Source organism: Hippocampus zosterae, chromosome 12 (assembly GCF_025434085.1).
Source record: "Hippocampus zosterae strain Florida chromosome 12, ASM2543408v3, whole genome shotgun sequence".
Taxonomy (NCBI): Eukaryota; Metazoa; Chordata; class Actinopteri; order Syngnathiformes; family Syngnathidae; genus Hippocampus; species Hippocampus zosterae.
This window is the reverse complement of record NC_067462.1, coordinates 10704701-10721671: the sequence shown is the minus strand read 5'-3', so window position 1 is coordinate 10721671 and position 16971 is coordinate 10704701. Positions and strand designations below refer to the sequence as shown.

At 42.1% G+C, this 16971-nt stretch overlaps 1 protein-coding gene across 1 annotated transcript in view; it reads left to right on the top strand.

The window, feature by feature from the left end:
* Positions 1-7060: 7060 nt before the first annotated feature.
* Positions 7061-16971, top strand: part of LOC127611119 (neuroligin-4, X-linked-like) — a 273291-nt gene continuing 263380 nt past the window's right edge. The window contains exon 1 of the mRNA XM_052081454.1: positions 7061-7201. The gene's annotated coding sequence lies outside the window, so the exon portion shown is untranslated. The remainder of the gene's footprint in view (positions 7202-16971) is intronic.

The window sequence follows — 16971 nt, the reverse complement described above, 5'->3', positions numbered from 1 at the left end:
TTGAACCGGATCATTTGATGGTGTGTGAAAGTGTAAGAAAGTGGGCAGTTGGTTGTGGATTTCTGCAGGAACAAGTCCTCACCAGCACCAGGGTATGGACATAGAGTGGGTGACCTCCTACAAGTACCTTGGTGTTCTTCTGAACGACAAACTGGACTGGTCTACAAACACGGACACCCTGATTAGGAAAGGACAGAGCCGACTCTTCCTACTCAGGAAACTGAGGTCTTTTGGGGTTCACGGGTTACTCCTTAAGACGTTCTATAACTCGGTGGTGGCCTCGGCCATCCATTATGGCATTGTCTGCTGGTCAGGCAGCATCTCAGCCAGGGACAGAAAGAGACTGGAGCGACTGGTCAGGAAGGCCAGTTCTGTCCTGGGTTGCTCCCTTGACACTCTGGAGGAGGTGGGCAACAGAAGGATGCTAACTAAGCTAAAAGCTATGATGGCCAGTCCCTCCCACCCCCTCCAGCCCGCCCTGACAGCACTTGGTAGCTCCTTCAGCCAGAGACTGTTACACCCGCGCTGCAAGAAGGAGAGATACCGACGCTCGTTCCTACCGACTGCTGTCAGGCTGATGAATAAAAAATAACAACCATAATAATAATAATAATTAAATGATGTGAAGGAAAATTGTAAATACTGTAGTACTGCGATTTATCCATTTTGTGTTCATATTGCATTTAATTCAAACAACAAAGCGTGTGACGGAAAAGTGGTTAGGACTGCACGACTGTCCGTGTTTTATGTTATGTGTTGTGTTTATTATTTTACTTTATGTTAACTGTTTTGTAAAGCGCTTTGTTACAGCTGCCGCTGTTGTGAAAGCGCTATATAAATCAGCATGTATTGTATTGTATTGTATTGTAATTGAAAGATGTTTGTTGTTTTGAACGTGGCCATCTGTTTGCAGGTGAGCAGTCATCAGTCAGGACTTGACCTGTTTTTTTTTTTTTTCTTCTGTCTTCTTTCTACATACATTCTTGCTGCTGGAGGCTGTAAATTTCCCCAGTGTGGGACGCATAAAGGATATCTTATCTTATCATGTGCAATTTTTAAAAAATGCTAGAATGATGTACGTTGACCACTGTGTTATTTAGAATGTCTAATTAACACCAAGGCCCTTTCCACTACTGTGGCAAACCAGCTGGTAAAAAGTCAAACCATTTAATAAATATATGAAGGGGACATACAGGTACTGTATGTCATCACAAAGCTCAGGTAGCATCTTTGGTAGTTGTGCTTAAGAAGCCAGAGTGCCATGAATTTAGCAGTATCTGGTGAGATGTGGACTGGTCTGACTTACAAGAGCTGGCAGCCTCTAAAAGCAGGGTGATTTCAGAAAGTCGTTATTTAGGCACTTGGACTCAGGAAAAAACTGCATAATTATCCCTTTACTTCCTTACAGCCAGAGCGTAAATCCTGCGTTTATTTAAATGAGCTCCTCAACTAATTGGAAGTGGCACTTGTCCTGACAACCCTTTCTCTATTTGCATTCTTCAGACCACCACATTGATACATCGCAATTAAAGGGATGCCAGCTTTCATCAGGCAGGAACAAGCGGGGCTCCAAGCGCAGAGCCAAGAGGTGCAAATTTCTATTGTTCAATGTGACGATCAGGCCCCAGTAGGTATAAATGGGGCTGCATCATAAATGTTAACTAAAACCCAAAGTGACGTTGAGAGGTTGTGCAGCCTCGAGCGCCCAGCCGCCTGGCTGCAGATCTCCTGATGAAAGCCTCTGCTGCAGTCGGAGCCCATCAGTCGAACCTGGCAGCAAGATTTAACAGCTGTCACGATCACCTTATTGTCAGCGTGTGTCGCAAAAAGAAGATGAATCGTGAAATACTTTGGGTTTGAGTAGCAGTGTCTGATGGGCTGTGGAGTGCTCGCGTGCCTCGTTGCTTTTTGAATTGCTGGATTCATTTCAATTAGCAGAGAGAAAGATGGAAGAGCCAATTTTTATGATTTCCAGTTGATAGCTGGAGTGGACGGAGGCTTTTGCACTCGTGTGGCTGCATTAGAGTGCCTTGTTGTTGTGCTGTGGAAAAGTCCTGCGATGACCATGGTGGAATACATTCTCGTCACCGGAGGCTTTCGTCGAATCCATTTCGATTTTCACGGCGGCTCTAACATGTAGTTATGTATAGGCGGTAGAAAGTTGCTAGATGAGGTAGCATCAGGTTGTCGAAGTGGTAGCTGTATGTTTCACCGTTGAGCAGGGTGTGGTTTCAGTGCATTCAATAGAGAGTGGAGACAGTTTGATTTTTCATCAAGCCTCATTTTATGTACTTGGCTTATTCTACCTAATTTAGCAGGAATGATAAGAGCCCTCTTCTCTGTGGTGTGTGAAAATTAGCAGACATGCTCATGCTTCACGGGCTTCAAAGCATGACAAATAAAATTATAACTTAAGATTAATTTGCTTAAGTGAAAGAAACATGAATGAAATATACATTTTAAAGCTGCTTTTGGGGATAGGGATTTGAACTTTTTTATCATAAGGGACACGTGAGTGTGGCTTATTGAAAAGGAGCTTTTAAAGCATCGTTTCTGTGCTGCTATACTGTATTTGTGTCTTCAGCAGTACAGCATAGACTCCATCCCATTTGAGCGGCGTTTGCATGCACCCCTATATATGCGGGCTGCAACGTGCATACCGAGCTTCGAGTGAGTCATTGGCATTGGCAGATCAATGGCTGGCGGTCGATGGACGCCTGAGTGCTTTGCAACGACCACTCTGTTGTGCAGCCACTAAAAGGAGGTCACATGCACTAATTTCTTCTCAGTCTTCCCTCCCTGTATGTCCCATTTTGCTTTGCCATCAACTGCCCTCCTATTCACACATACACACACACACACGCACACACACTGGAGCTTCTTTCTCTACAATCTGAGACAGGCTAATGAAGACAACGGAGGCAGTGAAGAGAGAAGGAACACAAGGATTTGTGGGAAAGTGAGCTCTCGCAGATAAGAAGCGAGCACAGGAAAAGGAAATCGAGTCCCAAGATGTGCGAAGAAGATTCCGCTGAGAGAGACTTGGTTAAAAAAGTAAACAGATGCGATGTGATGGTCCTTCTATAGTGAGGGAAAGAAATGCAGGGCTTGGACTGTCAGTTCAGTCGACCGTCATAAATGTGTGTGTGTGTGTGTGTTTCCTTTTAAACAACACTGTGTATTTCAATGTCCTCCATGCGACAGTATCATTCCCACCCCAAAATATCCAAGGGCAGGAGAGTATTTTACAGCAGTAATGGAGATGGCATAAAAGCATAAAGGATCATTAGCACATCGCAGCAACTCAAACAAGCTCCACATGTACTGGGCCTAATTTGAGCTTTTTCTCGATTGTTAGATGTCCCCAAAAGATTATCCTGAGTGATTATCATGTGGTGTGCTGTCTGTGGTCTGATATTTATTTATTTTTTTAACACGCCTCCTGATCTGCTCAAATATGATTTGGGGGAGGAGGGGGGGGGGGGCAGTCACGCACTGTAATAAAATATATGTTTAATGTTAAGTTGAAGAGATTTATACACCTCTCAAGCACACACTGTAATCCTAATTCTGCTCTTCATGTGTCATCACGGTAAAGGGTGAGTACGCAATTTCATGTTTTTAAATTTCCAAAAACAGTTGTTAATGTTTTAAATGTTCTCACTTGTATGACATCTGTGATGTCATCTCTCCTACAGCAAGCCTACCCTGAAAAAATGCATCAGCATAGAATGAGAATTAGTTTTATTATGCAGCTGTTAAAGTCTTTTTACACTTGAAAGCCAGAAAAGATGTTCTTGTTTTTGTGACTGATGGTGACAGTAACAGATGAGAAGAAAAGACAAAAATAGTATTCACATGGAGCATGATGTGGTTTATAACAGAGGTCCCCAACCCGAGGTGCCGGGCCACACAGAAAGAACTTGCCTTAATTCCGTTTTATTTCGGAATACGAAATGTTTTATTTTGAAAAATTACCGGATTCTCCGTTACATCCGTCTGTGTCACATTGACACACGTCAAGCCACTCTTCTCCGTCACGTGACCGGTTACGCTGAAAACAAAACGCCGGAGCTCGCAAAGAGTACAAAACTGCTGGAGATCGCAAATGACGGCGTCCTTAAAGTTCGTTCGAAACAACTGGATTAAAGTTATGGCTGAATACTCTGAGATCGCCACAATAGCACTGTTGCTATTTCCGACATCCTACCTGTGTGAGGCTGGGGGTTTTCTGCAGCAACTGCGACTAAAACAACATTACGAAGTAGAATGGACATAAAGCACACACTTTAGGTATCATTGTCTCCTATTACCCCGAGATGGGACTGTCTGGTTGCAGAAAATCAAGCTCGGGGCTGTTGGTGTGTTGTCATCTTCATGCACTTTGAATTTGCGTTGTATCGTATTTTGAAGGCATTAAACATGACCATTACGATCACAGTGTTGAGATTAGTTGCAGTTTAAAAAGTCAAATATTCACATATTTTTGGCCCTGTATGAATTTGTGATGCTAGGCAATGGTGAATAAATACTTTTGCACGTTGCCAGGGGAAAATGTAATGCTACTGCATTCATTCTCTGACAATAATAGCCTTTGTAGTGTTGTGGCTTGAGCAGTCTGATTTGCTCGCTGCTGGGTCGGCCCGGCTTCGCAAGAGCACCCCAATTGATTCATTTATGAGGCTAAAATGAATTTTATGGGTCACATATGATAGGGTCCGTGTGGAGACCTTGTGTGTTGTCCCTTTTTTCCCCCGTGTGCCCGCGAGTGACAGTGAGAGACAGCCGCACGAATGTGTTAGTTAGTTAGTTAGTTCCAGTCTATTGCATGTGAATGAGAGTTGAGATAGGCCACGGTGCTCTTGCGTGTGTGTGCTATATTTCAAAAGAGTGGAAAGATAGAAGTCATCATGCTGTTCACAAAGAAGATCAAGGTTGTTGGCGAAAAACCCCCACCCACTACTGTCCTCCTCCTCGGCCAAGCATTGGGTGACAGTGTCAAGGCCTCCAGAGGCAATAGACTCTAGTGAGGATGACTAATGCACAATATGTACTGCACTTCCTCATCATCCTTAAAGGATCTATTTTGCAGTCTGCCCACAATTTGAAATAGTTTCCGGTGGCCTCATTTATCAAGTGTGCGTAAAAGCGTGCGTACGAACATTCCCATGCGAAGGATGAGATTTTGCAATTTGGACTTGTGCGTGAAGACGTGCACAAATTTATGCACACTTCCTACAGACAAAACCTTATGGTAGAACAGTGAAAGTACAGACGTAAGGGCGACACAAACATCACCAACAAGCCGAAATGAAACAAGGGGCTCCCAAACGGTTGTAGCCATACATTGATTCCCGCCACTCTTATTGAAAGCGCCATTGCACAAAGAATTCCGCTGCGTGAACAGGAAATGATTTCATTCGGTCAGTGTATTCATAATCTCCAATCCACATGGCCTGGAGGAATTAACGCACGATTCATTCATTCAACCGAAAATATCTGTGTGCTTCCAATAAGAAGCAGAGTTGTGCTTGTTGCGCCGCATATACCGTCGTGATGTCACATGTCCCCAGTTTGCATTACGGGGATCCAACCTTCGTCTAGCAAATGGATGGGCAATTGGTGACTTCTTGATACGTTTTTAAATGATATTTTTACAAAACATTTAGTCTACCATTTTCATATTTTCACAGCGAATATGCATCAAATGTTTTAAGTTGTAATATCACCATTCACCACTAGATGACAGACAGATCTTGCATTAGCATTGGGTTTTACTGTCTGACCTATTCTCCAACATGAGTAGGCCAAAATATATTTTTTTGCAGCTTTGGTATGATATGCAGGATTAACAAGAGAGTTGATTTTTGTGAAAAATGTATCAAATGAGCTCTTGCATTTAATGCTGGTTTGCTGTTCAGCAGTTTTGTGCCATATATGGGTGATCATTTTTATGCACGAGAGCCCTTTACACTGAAAAAAAGAATCCTCAAATAACAGCATGTGGTTATTTTATAGTTTGCCTCAAACCCTTGTGTTAGGATACTGGATTTTTTATATATGCATTGAGAAATGTATTATGAAACATGAAGTATATGAAGAGCGCATATTTTGCATATATGCAGATATATCTTCAATATCTGTAATAGCTTTTTTTTGTCGTACTGATAGCGAGTGGCACTGATGAAAAACGGTGTACCCTTCCAGTTTTTAAGTAGCCCATCCCTAGTCAAACAGTTTTAAAAACGCATTTTTCTCAAGTCACAATGCATTTGCTTTTAGCAGAGGTACGTCTCGCACAAATCCAAGCCCGCCCAAAATGGATCCCTGAGGTGTTTGTATGATTGAGGCACAGACGTTCCGCTCCATTATCCTTGTGCTGACTCATGTTGAAGAATAGGTCGCAATGACCCAACTTGTAAGGTCATGACACTACAAGACGTTTGTGGCTGTGTCAGTGTGTGTACGCTTGCCACTTCAAATTCTGCTCTGGGCTCTTGTGCAAGTGCATTGAAAGGATTTCGAGCGTATGTGTGCGTGTGACTTTATTTGCCCAAAAGCACACTGTTCTTGGCACTGAATTGCAGTTGTCATCGTGGCGGCATCAACAGGAATACTCAACAGTGTTTTACTCCGTCCCACCTGTAACGTTGTAATCAAATATTGAAACCTGCAATGCGCTAATTAAACATTCATACTTGCCACAAGGCTTCAAGGTGCTCACATGGGTTAGCAGAGTGGCCCTCTTACTGAGACATGGCTGCTTCTATTCCTGGCGTAAAACACTAGAGGCATTTTCATTTAGACTTCAATCCTTGGTGCCGACTCATTTAAAGTTGTTGCTGACTTCTGTGTCAAGTTAGTCAGTGAACATTTGCTGAACGTATGAGGAACATGTCCAAAATTGTATTGATACATTAAATAGATTTGAAAATGTGTGAGAGGAGACACCAACCTACCTTGATTGTTACAACAACCAGTTGTCGGCGTGGGCATGGCTTTTAAAGCAGGAGAAATGTGACTCATAGGGGAAACGCCCACACGCCTGCCTGAGACTGAAAAACAACACAAGACAAGACAGAATCATGACTTTGATAATTCCTTGTGTTTGTCTACCAGGACAAAAAACGTGAATGCAGCTGGAACGGGAACCCTGGGCGGCCTGTCACTGTACCAGAATAATTGGAGCTGAACTTACAAGGTATGTTTGTGTTCTTTTCCCACATCCACTGCTCAACACCTTGATTTTTCTTGAAGAGAAACAACTTTGCAAGGCAGCTTTAATTAGACATTTAATTAGGCATTTCATACACAAGTTAATTCAGTGTGCTTTACATGATAAAATGTCAACATTTCAAAGAATTAAAAAAACAACAACATAGAACATAATAAAATAATGTTCTGTGCAAGTAAAAGATTTCCAAAAATCAAAAAGGCTTTAAAGAGGAACAAACTGAAGCATGAAAAAAAAAACATCTTTAACCTGGACTCAGAACAATTCACACTTGGGTCAGGAGGAGGGAGGCTGATTTCACTTCTGTTTGGCAGCATATTTCATTGATGTGCAGCATAACAGCTCAATGCTGCTTCATCATGTTCCACACAGGAAGGCCAGAGCCAAGATTTGTTCCCTGAATCTCAACACAGTGAGGCAGTGATGCTACCCAGAAGTCCACACTGTCCTAATTTAACCAAGTGCAATAGATTTAAAATAACAATTATTAGATATCCCACCTGGTTGTTGGTTATGTTTGCCTTGTGTTATGGTTGCCTCTCAAGCCATCGATAGGCTCTTGTCTATGAAATTTTGATATTGTTGTCCTCAAAGGAATGCCCCTTTTCTTTGAAATGCAAATGAGGTGTAGACTATGGACGCGAAGAGGCTGCCCTCGAACACAGAGGTCACTGTGTGGTCACTCCTCGCTACACTGCACCGCATAAACAGCAGAAGTGAGTTTGCTTCTAGGGATTTTGCCTTAGGTTTTTTTTTTTGGGAAGTGTTGCGGGATTTGAAGTGCACCGCAATTCTTTATTTGGAGAAAATCCTTCGGAGTTTCTCTGACAGACTAACCGCCATCTGTTTTTTGTTCTCACTATTGGTGTAGTGGTCCTTTTTGTTTCTTAGCGGATTTGACAAGGGTGGATAGACCCTCCCTGATGTGTATGCTTTTTACATCTTCTGTTCTTTGTGTTTGTGATCCCCTTGGCACTGTCGTTGAGGTTTCGGATAAAGCCGAGCTTGAGTTCCAGTAGGTTACGCAAATTAGGCTACATTTACAGTGCATGGTTGAAGTGGCATCATTCAGATTTCTTGCTTTCAACTGGCACAATTGGAATATGAATCATGGCAGTGTTTAAAAAAAAAAAAGCACAGATGGGATACACCTTGGCGAAGCAAATTGGAATTCATTCAGCTACACATTCTCCTCTCCCCAAACAACACAAACTTTTAAGCCTTTTAAGTCTAAACTAGAGCCAATGCATAAGATATTAACTATGCTACATTAATTCTCATTGAATTTAACTAATTTATTATTTATAATCCCTCAAGGGGAAATTCAATTTGTACTCTTCGGTATATATATTTTGTGTTACACACTACTCAGAGAACCACAACACTCCCATGCAGGCACACATGGAGAGAGCAGTTGGATTTGAATCCATAACCCTGATTCTGCTCAGGCCAAATCCTTACAGATAAGCTACTGCTGCCCCGAAGAGGTGTGTCTATAATTTAAAAGGCTAAATAATTGCCAATGGCTGCCAGTGGAGTAATGCTGATGTTTGCTTCCGATAAATTGATAGAGGACAAGTCAGCCCATTGGGCATTTAAACGAGGATGTTTTTACCGTGTTCATATTATTTGTGTATTGTTATTTACTTATGTGTTGCCTCTGCTGTTGATGTGCAATTTGGTTATTTGTGCCTGTGTGTTGTTTAAAATGTCTGCAAATCTCATCTGAAGGTCACTGTCAAACTAAACGTATAACAAAAAGAATTACACACATGTTTACGACTGCATAACACCTGTTTCTTTAATGCTAACATACAATGGAAACTTTATGCTAGCAATAGGCTTGAATTTGACCTTGTTAAAATTTCAGCAATGGATAGCTGAACATAAATGGTGCAGTAACACATGTAGACAAAAGCAAAGTGTGGGTTTTGGTGAATAACAACAACAAAAAACAGAAACAATAGAGAGAGGCCATGGGCAACTGGTTGGCACGTCCGCCTCACAGTGCAAAGTTGCAGGGTTCGAATCTGGCTCTGGCCCTCGTGTGTGGCATTTGCATGTTCTTCCCGTGGTTGCGTGGCTTTTCTCCGGGAACTCCACTTTCCTCCCACTTTCCAAAAACATGCATGGCAGGTTAATGAAACACTCCCAGGTGTGATTGTGAGTGTGAATGGTTGTTTGTCTGTGTGCACTGTGATTGGCTGACAACCAGTTCATGGTGTACCCCGCCTACAGCCCGAAGACAACTGGGATAGGCTCCGGCACGCTTGCGACTCTTGTGACCGAAATGTGATTCGAAAATGGATGTATGGAAAGAGAGCACCCTATAGGCTTTATTCTCTTTGAAGAATGACGAATGTACGTTATAGCTGTATGTATGTCTTGTACTGCCACCAGTTGGTCAAGATGCGAATAATGAGAAGCACAACATGCAGCACAATGTGCACTGAAGTGTGACAAAAATGGTTTCATTTGATTTATGTCATTGTTGTTCGTTGATCAAATATAATACAGAGTGCTCTTTTAAAATGATGTTAGTTTTTTTAAGGAAGACTCGAATGGATTAAAGGCATTTCCATTCATTTCAGTAGCAGAAAGATTAGTTTAGATATGAGTGTTTTGAGTCACGAGCATTCTCCAGGAACAAAACTTAACCCATATTTCAAGGCACCACTGTACTTTGTCCAACACATGTCTCCAGTGCTCAAATTGAATGTCAAGCCCCAGAAGACAACTTCCTGCTATTGTTTCACTGAGACTACAATCGCTTATTACTCGGGGATGCGGCCTTCTCAATTTCATTATGTCCAATATACAGCGCGTGTGCATCTATGTAACACGTGAGTTGTGTGTGATCAATGTCATGAGATTTATGGCCAAAGGTAGCTAGCAAACAGCAGCAAAACAGCCTCTGCCATTTTTTTCTCCTGAATGGATATGGCAGCTGGTAAATCAACTGCAGGCACATCTCAGGCACAATTCTTTTCCCAGTTCCAGCAAAATATTGCACCCCCCTGGCCCCCAGCTGGAAAATCCCTGTGCGCTCTTCATCCTGTCTGTTTCACTTGTCAGCCCACCCTGTGTTGTGAGTGTGCATGAGCTGCTGCTTGAGGAAAGCGCTCAATCCATTCCAGTTTGTCAAATCAGCCAGAATCTATGCAGTATTGTGACTATTTGTCCCCAGCCTGCTACAGTGTTTTTTTTTTCTTTCTTTAAAGGGTCAGGACGTTGAGAGCCTACAGAGGTGTTGTGTAAATCTGTAGTCATCACTAAAATGTTCAAGGTCTGATTATATAATGCACATGATTATTCATGCAACGAGCCTCGCATTGATATACTGTAACCCAACAAGATAGTACGTGCATTTTGTAAATTACAAATGCTAAAGAATGAACATCAAATTGTGATTGCTCTAAAGGTATACTGTGCTTTCCATTTTCTTTTTCGTAATTCGTTTCTCAGGTATTGTGTTAAGAATTATAGAACACTTTACACCAGGCATGTCCAAAGTCCGGCCCGCGGGCCAAATCCGGCCCGCGGTCGAATTTCATCCGGCCCTCGGCCCCTGTCATAAAATCAGTGCCGTCTGGGCCGCAGGTTGGGCGCAATGGAACACGTGTTGCATTGACTGAGGTCTCGTAGACTGGTGAGTGATGTTTCATAGAGTACTGCTTCCCTCTAGTGGCTAAATGAGTAATAGCATTCACTAAATGAGTAATAGCATTTAGACACTAGAGGGCATCACTCACGAGTTAACAAGACATCACTCCGTGTTTATATTGACTGATATGTCATATTTCAAATTCCTGTTTCAAATGAACCAAAAGAAATTCTTAAGATTGTTGAAATTAAAATAAAAATGGAAATGTGAAACAGACTGGCTTACTAAAATTTGTTGAACAATATTGTTGTTCAATGTAAAGAATGTCAGCCAAGGTCGGCCCCCCGACATTTTACCACATAAAATCTGGCCCCCTTGGCAAAAAGTTTGGACACGTCCTGCTTTACACACTGATTTTAAGCCTCCTGGAATATAGCCTGTTTGGAGCATAGAGGGCCGTTTCTTATGAAAATGAACCGGTGCTCACCCTGTTCGCTGTCGGAACCACTGGGACAATGTCAAGTACTCTACGGTTTTCATTATAATGATGACCGGGGTGCAGTGTTTGCAGGTTGATCACAGCAAAAGGCTTCTAATTGAAGCTGAGTCTCAGGCATAAAGAAAAAAGAACAAGCGCCTAAAAAGACAACATGCGGTCAGCATTTTCACTTGAGAAGGCAGAAATTCACACAGTACAGGTACACAACATTCCATCTATTTGTCAATACTGTATATGCAACAGATCAGATAGGTGGTGCATGCAGTGGACACATCACCCAACACACATGTCGTCTTTGCCTAACATACGTTAATGTTGTTAGCTAATGATAATAACTTGTCAACTCACGTTAGCTTGGTTTACCTTTTTGGCTTTGACACAATGATGCGTTTCTGGGAGTGTAGTCTGACCTTTGCTAGAAAATAGCGAATTTGTGGATGGAGAAACTTGTGGCCCATTCACACATAAATCGTTTTTTTAAAAACACTTTTCATCTAACAACGAGTGGGCAAACACCAAGCAGGTATGATTAATTGAACTCTGAGGCCGGCTCTAAATCATGGTCCATGGCGTTTTCCTGAAAGTCATTGAAATCCTAGATGAAAAATAAAGCACATTTTAATGATGAAAGTACCTTAAGTAGCCAATGTTTCTGGCCAGGCGAGACCTGAGCGCTGCTCCTTCTTTCTAACAGATTGAAACAACGCTTTGAAAGTCAGATTATTATTATTTTAATTCATTCTGTATGAAATGAAGCGAATAAAAACGAAAAAGCTTGTTTGAAGGTACGGCAATAAAAAAGGGGGTGTGCTGGCCCTCGTATTGATTACCACAGATGAGTCATTTTGATGTGTTTGAGGATAGACACAGAAGCGAACAAAAAAGAAATGATGAAATATCTAATGCACAATCATGAAATTCCAATGTATGGAGTTGATGTAAAAAAACAACCAAAAAAACCCCAACAGTTTGCTTTTTAATAACGTCCACTAGCACCATATTTGAAGTGGAATTGCTCCTCGAGTCGTCAATGAAAAACAATCTGCTGGCGCTCGTATAGTTTACAAAAAAATTGCGCGACTAAAACGGTGTTTGCGACCTATGTTGGCATGTAGCTGAATCCAAACTTCAAGCGCAATGTCATGTTTTACCTTTTCATGGGGCGCTGGATTTACGGCAGCTTCTGGTGCACATAAGAGGAAAAGTCATGGAATCGTCAAGCGAATCAACGCAAAGCGCGTGTCTGGCAAAAACGATCCTAAATGAAAGACTTAAGTATATGAAAGAGTCCGCGCAGGCAGAAAAAAATTGCCTTTTTTCCATTTAAGCATAATATGGTCCTATGTAATAGGCCCTGTCGTTCTGTACGGCACAATTTGAATGGCTCGTTTACAGACGCTTGTTCAGAAATGGGGAGATAGCGAGATTTACTCAGTTGTGTGATGTCAAACTTGATAGATGGAAAGGCACCTAGAGAACAAAAATGTGTATAAACAATTAAAAAGTCACTTTTTCTTAATAGGCCTGTGATAAATAACACAACCCGCATTCAAACTACAGTGACTGGAAAATGCCAATCTCTGCATCATTGTTTACAAGTACATTATTAGTCAAAACAAGGCAAGGATTTGCTCTTGGCTTGCTATAAACTTCAGGCAAATCGCCTCAAATGAAGGAAGTTGAAACTACATTTGTCACATCTGAGTCATTTAAGCACCTCCAAAGCAAGACAATTGCTTCACTTGAGCACTTTAGCGGTGCCGCTCTGGCTTGAGAAATATAGAGAGAGAATATATTACTCTCTGGTCAGTGAATGCAAAACACCGTGATATTGAAGAGGTTCTTGCTTTTTCGTGTAACTATTTGTTTCTGTACTGCAACTGGAGTTGTTAACTTACGAAACACTTTGACAAGCAGTTTTAAGTCTACAACTTCTCAAACAAATATGGCGGAAAGAAAAATCAGTAAGTCATGAATCCGATAATGCAAATAAATTTGTGACAATCACTTAAACTTGTCATGTTTCATCAAAAAATGATTTTGTTAACATGTGGACTGCACCTCAGGATAATTTAGAGGGTTCCATTAACCTGACATGAATGTTTTTGGAATATGGGAGGAAACCGGCGTACCCGGAGAAAACCCACGCAGACACGGGGAGAACATGAAAACTCCACATAGGAAGGCCGGATCTGAAATTAAACCCTGTAGCTGTTAACCAGTCGCTCACCGTGCCGCCCTATCTAGATCCCATACACATAAATCATTACTGACCAACCGATCCCCCATCCCCCCCCCCCCCCCCCATTTGTAGCCATTGCGATTTGAAAATTCCATTATATTGCCATGTCAATTCTGATCGCTTAATTCTTCCGCCCTACAACTTATTGAATATTGATATGGAAAGATGTGATTCCAAATACTTAAATGACTACAAAACTACTAAAAAGCATCAACAAGCCAATATTTCAACCCCTTCCTTTTGTCTGCGGCTTGTTGCTACAGAACGCCATCATCTGTTGCTGCAAAGGATATCCGCCACACAATGGACGAGGTTTGCATGTAAAGAAGCCACTCTTCTCAATGCCAGGTGAAATCGTCATCTCAAGGACGCCCGCTTCTTCTCGTAAAGTAGATATCTGCCTATGCAAAATGCATGTAGATTAAGTAGCTCTCTGCATGTTCCATGTTCTTCGGTTGACACGTGGTTGATGAGAAGACGCACAAATGCACAGACAGTTATTTTTAGGACACAAGTAGGGAGGGAAACAAACAAGACCCTTTTTTAAATTCAAGAGTGACACCACAATGCCCTGTCACTTTACAAAAGCAATATGTTCCATCCTCTCTGGAATTATGTATCATTTTCATGAGGTGTGAGGTCGATGGCAATTATTGCAACAATTTGCATTTCAGTTTGTGCTCATTGTGCGCATCTTATACCACAGCGGGCCCCAAGCTTTTTTTTTTTGCGCCCCCCCCCTGCCAACAATGATCATTTTGGTCTTAATTCACACACTTAGAGCGCTGATCATATTTCAAGTCCCGCTCCTTCCAATCTCATTCAAAGAAATCTTCGTGCTCCTGTGCAGAATTGATTCGGGAATACGGCTGCAAATTGAATTTGTTGATGCGGTTGTAAGTATAAAATAGAGGAGGAAGCAAGCGGAAAATAAACAATTCATGTCAAAACGATTACAAATTTCAAATTCTTCACTGTGCCAAATATGCCGGAATGACAACGGCGAGACCAAGTCGCTCTCGGCAGCAAAGTAGCACAGCTGGTGGTGAAGGTGTGAGTATTAAAGCAGTGTAGCCAAGTGGTCCAAAGTATATTAAATGTTGATTAATGCTCCTATCAATTGGAGTAAAAAAGAAAACGGACCAATAAAAGCGTAGAGATCGTTTACTTGTTGGGATTGGTTGGAACTTGAAAAACATTTTTAGAGTTATTCTCGCCGCTCTCAGAAATGTGGGCGTGTCTACCCAATACACTAAACCACGCTCGGTTCAAGTGTCAACTGTCAACTGTCAGTCAAATACCTGCACTATGACCTGGAAAAACAGATGCAACTTTGCATGTCATCTTTCTTTTGCCTACTCATACGGGAAATAAATGTTTGAGCCGCAATAGCATAATAGCATAAAACCTCCAATGGATGGGGTATAATCCAGTAAGCCATCGTGGTAGTTTTCCACACTGCGACAACGAGGCACTCTAAAGTTTCCACATGTTGGACTTGATATTCCCTTTCTGGCACTTTCGCCATCATCAGAATGACTTGCACACAGTCTTGACCAATAATGACAGGCTCTAAACTGGTCACGACCAGTGCGAGACTCCGGCCCACATGCTGGCTGTCAAGTGGGACTCATGGCAAGTGTGGCACGTGGCGCCGGTTTAGCCACGCCCAGAAAAAGAAAAATCAGGAAAACTAAAACTCTGGGATTCACAATTGGGTTCTATTGTTAATAGTTCTCAGTCTTTGCACGTTTTCAGGAACTATTTTCAAACATGAAAAATATATTTCGAAGCAAACCTCAGAATTCTCTTTACAGGTTATTTAAGATGTCACAAAATTGTACGTGTTCAAAAGCCGAACAAAATAGCCTATATCACATACTCTCCTTTTGTCAAGTTCAGTTCTTGAGAAAATGTGTTTTGTTGAGACACTGTGGAGAGCCTCATGACTGCATTCGCCTTTGCCCTCCTGCCCCCAAATGAGTATCTACCACCCTGGTGATACATTAACTTCCTCTGTTCTCAGCATCATTTGTCAGCGGCGGCTGCTGCAAGGTCGCAATCCTGAACATAATAAGAAAAAGAAGCCCTACGTGAAGTGAACTTTGGCAACTCGAGCAAAAATGACTCACAGCCAGCTGAGAGGCCGCCGCGGCCATTCGGTTATTCCCCGTCTCGATTAAGTCTGGACCTCGCAGAACTGATATATAAGCCGCACTTTGTTAATGTGTTCGAGTTAGTGTTCGAGTGCTTCAAGGGGAAGGAGGAGGAGAGCATGTCTGTCTGTCTGTCATTTGTTTTCCTATTTGTCCATTTGTGCATCCATCGATCTGTGCATGGCACTACTATATATCTGTCAGGTCCTGGCTCTGCCTGTGTTTGTTTTCGCCACCAGCTGGAGTGGAGGTCATGCCTCTTCAACAGGTGCGCCTTTGCCTTGTTACCAATGAAGCCCGCCATGTATTTAACTCATTCACTCCCAAAGACGTTTTTAAACGTCTTTTCAGACTTGCTCCAGAATTGGCTGGTACTGAATGAGTTAAGGACTGCCAAGCTGCCTAGTCACTGTCGGATTATTGACCTTGCCTGCTGCTCATGCTGAAGAGATATTTTCCAGACGTTCATGTTAATAGTCGCTCTTGTTCCGATAATTTTTCGTTGGGTCAGTATTTTGGTTTGTTTAACAGACGATTTACGTTTCGTGTATTTGGACTGTTGGCATTTAGTTTTTGTGTATTTTTGGAGTTCTTGTTGGATTTTCATGGTTCTTTGTTGCTAGCGTTTCCTGTTTACACTTTGTTGTTTTTTCGTGATTTCTCTGCGTCTACGTTGGTGGCATCTTCATAGCATCTGGTTTGTTGCCGAAGCCTGTCAATGTGTCGGGTTTTCTATTTCTCCATCCATCCAGCTATCTGTCTGTCAAGCCCACCGAAACAGTAGAAAAAGACCCACACTATCAGAGATGAGCTAACAGACAGCTTCTTGTCTTATCAAAGTCAAACATTCCCTGAAGGAAAAGGGGAAAGAAACACATCAGTGACACACCGTTCTGTCCTTTGTGCATGCGCAAGAGGGGCTTCATGCAATGCGCGTCGCAAATACTGACGCTTTAAGGGTTAGATAGTGTTAACTCAGAGGCACGTGCCCCGTAGACAAATGTGTTATTTTCAGCCGCAACCTGCACAGCCACTCTATGAAGTTGCAAATCTGATCTATTTTGCATGGTGGCCATTACTAATGCATGTCACAGTGGGCAAAAACGTCCATTTCTTAGATGTCTTGCAATGTCGGGGAACTTAAAACAACAACAAAAAATGTGGAGGGTCAGAGGGGACGCAGGTGAAAAGTGTAAAACGTTTGCTGCTGCTCGTCAAGGTTTTACACATGAATGA